At 30.5% G+C, this 3,273-nt stretch overlaps 1 long non-coding RNA gene across 4 annotated transcripts; it reads left to right on the plus strand.

Moving 5' to 3' along the window:
* The first annotated feature begins 448 nt into the window (after positions 1 to 448).
* On the plus strand, positions 449 to 2,675 carry LOC145034324 (uncharacterized). 4 transcript variants are annotated; one of them, XR_013678021.1, is made up of 5 exons: positions 449 to 1,111; positions 1,437 to 1,538; positions 1,622 to 1,718; positions 1,812 to 1,877; positions 2,369 to 2,675. It is a non-coding gene; the product is annotated as an uncharacterized LOC145034324 (long non-coding RNA). The 4 variants fall into 4 exon arrangements; XR_013678020.1 differs by having other exon boundaries at positions 1,622 to 1,877; XR_013678022.1 differs by having other exon boundaries at positions 449 to 756; positions 1,622 to 1,877.
* The last annotated feature ends 598 nt before the right edge of the window (positions 2,676 to 3,273 follow it).

A 3,273-nucleotide genomic window follows, 5' to 3' on the forward strand; every position in this document is an offset into this window, starting at 1 on the left:
CAACCCCTACCACCGTCCACATACATATACTTATACAACCATACCCACACTCATATACATATCCACATCCGGAGTTACTTTTACACCAACCCCTACACCTACACCCATATGTATTTATCTATTATTATTGTGTAACTTTTAGTTTCGTATTCACCTAATAACCCACCCACCCACTCCATGTCCACACATATACCCTACAGTACCTCACCCTTACACTGCCCGAATTAATATATTGATTTAAGAGTAATTCATGGTTTATCATCATTAATCAAATTTCAAAAAAAATAAAATAAAAGGTAATAAGATTATTATTAATTTAATTTTTCCTATTTTTTTGAACTTGTTGAAACCTAAAATATTTTACTAGGATAATTTTTATCTTTATTTTGAAAATTTTCAAAAATTTTGAACTTTTTTATACAATTACAATTACTCATTTAGACTTCCGTTCGCCCCCTTGGTTTGCCCTAAAAAAACCGTTCCCGGCTCTTTCAAAATCCATGCTCGCTCCCTTTATCTCTCAAAATTCTGAACATATATCACCACTTTCGTTCATATGCTCTGCTCTCTTGTCGCTCAATAATCCCTACCTGGTGGTGTTGGTAACCTGGTTTCGAGATCAACGTTTCAGATGACGAATATGTATCAGTCGGCGCTTTGGAGGAAGAAACAATCGGATATGATGCGATTTATGCAGACTTGATTTAGTAGACCGATGATCCAGTAGTAGTAGTCTTCAATCGATTCGGTAACATTGTAGGATTTGCAGATCCTTTAATTCTTTCTTCTATGATTTCCCATAGGTCTTGTGATTCGAACACGACTTGCATCTGAATACTCCAATGGATATAATTCCTTCTATTTAGTTTAGACAATTGATTTTGTGATGGAAATCCGTTTCCAATAATCGACATAAAGTGAAATTGGCTCTACTACCAATGATTTGGCTCTTATTCGAAGAAACTTGCATCTAACATGCTTTACGATTTCACTTTTAGCCTGCATATTAAGTATGTTTCCTTTCTGATGCTTCCTCACCATTAGTGTTGTTAAGCAAGTACTACAAGTGTTTGATGAAAAGCCCAATTGAAACAATCACTTATCTTTATAGGTTGGTCATATTACCATAATAATGTTTATAATATGTTTTTCTATTATATTATTTGAAAAGCTCAATTCATGTTTGATTTCCCAAAAGTGTTGTTAAACAACAAGTCTTTGCACTGTTTTGATTACATTAATCAAAATTAGGACACTTACGCAATATTTTATGATGTCTTATTATACAATTCATTTCATTGACTAACAAAACCCTTTTGGTATGTTAATTTTATATATAAGAAGGAAATCACACAATATTTTCTATTGATCCTGATGAGTTAGTTTGTATGGAAATTTACTGTTATTGAGCAACCTATGGATTTTGTGATTGTTAGGAGCAATGGAATTTATTTGAATCTTGAAGAATTTGAGGTTAGTCATTGGTTGTGTATAATCAAGAGATCACTTCATGATATATTATGCATTTGTAGTATGAGGTATATAATAGCAACATACTTACAACGGTTACTGATAATAGCAATTTGAACAAATAAATATGGAAAACCATTTCCTTGTGCAGGGTATACTCAAAGTTTTGGCGGAGCTTTGACATGCACATGATATGAAAGTACTGCTATCAGAGGCTAATTGTCATCCAAACAAAACATTTTTCATTAGTATAACTACTTGATTATTTAAAATGTAATATTTATCTTAAAAATGAAAATGTAATGTAATGTTATGATCTACTCTTATTTGTTTTATTTCAGCATGGTAGAAAAATGGCATGCAAAATTATGATTTGGAAAATGACGAAAAAGCCCTTCCATGTCCAGGTATGTAACATAAATCAAATATCATACTTCATAAAGTTTTGTGCCACCATGGTTTTTCATTTTTATTTTTAATTTGATCATTGCAACTCGTAGACAAATTGGGGCTACATCACTCATTACAATAAGTTGTAGAGTGGGGGGGGGAAGCTAAAGCTGTAATAATTTGTTTGTATGTTTTTCCTAAAACTAATTTTAGTTTTTCATTTCAAACTATCTACTGTCAAAACAATTTGAATTAGTGAAGATGAAGTCATTGTAAAAAAACAACTTATTGAGATAAATGTAGTCTTATTTACGAGAAACAATATTTTACCAATAACGTTGACACGCTTACATTTTATCACCACTGATAGCAATATGTAACCTAGAACTTGTAAAATCCATGCAAGTTACATTTTTATATTATAAGTACATTTCTATTGTGTATAAAGAAATTTAAGTACATTGTTATTGTATGTTAACTTGCATTAGCTATTATTTTCATATGACAGATCGGGAATTTGACATTGAAGTTGAAAGTTTAGAAGGAAAGTCTAGACTGACAAAAAAATCTACCCTTCCAACACTACAATGGATAAAGTGAATGGAATGCAAAAGTATAAGAAGGAAAAAAGATGGGTCATACAACACTACATGAGATAAAAACAAGTTAATGAGCAATGATATTAAGATAAAAATGTAGATGCTTTCTTTATAAGTTTAAATTTTACTTATACTTTTATGTATCTGATAATTTCATATTTATTTTGATGTAAGAATTATAAATTATTTTTTATTACATTGTATTGTTTGTTTTCATTTCTTATTGCATGTGATTTTTGTTATGTGGTTAATATATAGTGGCTATAAAATGTAAATGTGTGACTAAAGTTTACGAAAGTCTATGAGAAAAAAATAGTGTCTATAAGTATTTAATGATCACACTTTATATTATTATTTGTGATCAACAGTAAAAAATAATCATGGGGAAAAAACCATTACGACTAAATAATAGCAAATGTAACACTATCAATAAGTTCATATGGCTGTCTAATTAACAATAGTCACAATAAATAAAAGCAAATATGTCTAAATGATAAAATAGGTTATACTAATAGCCAATTTTTAGGGTAATAAATTGAATATTGGTCACAGTACAAATACTACTATGTCTATAAATCAATCATAGTTACTTTTTAATTGGTTTTCTATGTCGAAATGATATAAAATAATCATAGTTATGACTTTTCATATGTCTGAATGATAGCATTCGTCATGATAACTAACAGCAATATGGTCTTAAGGGCATCTCCAACCCACCCCCAAACTCCATTTATTCCCCCAATTCTTCCCCCATTCTTCTCCAATCCTACCCCATTTTCACTTCCATTTTTGGAGATATGAATAGTATGCCCCC

This window comes from Lactuca saligna, chromosome 3 (genome assembly GCF_052625555.1).
Source record: "Lactuca saligna cultivar CGN05327 chromosome 3, ASM5262555v1, whole genome shotgun sequence".
Lineage (NCBI taxonomy): Eukaryota > Viridiplantae > Streptophyta > Magnoliopsida > Asterales > Asteraceae > Lactuca > Lactuca saligna.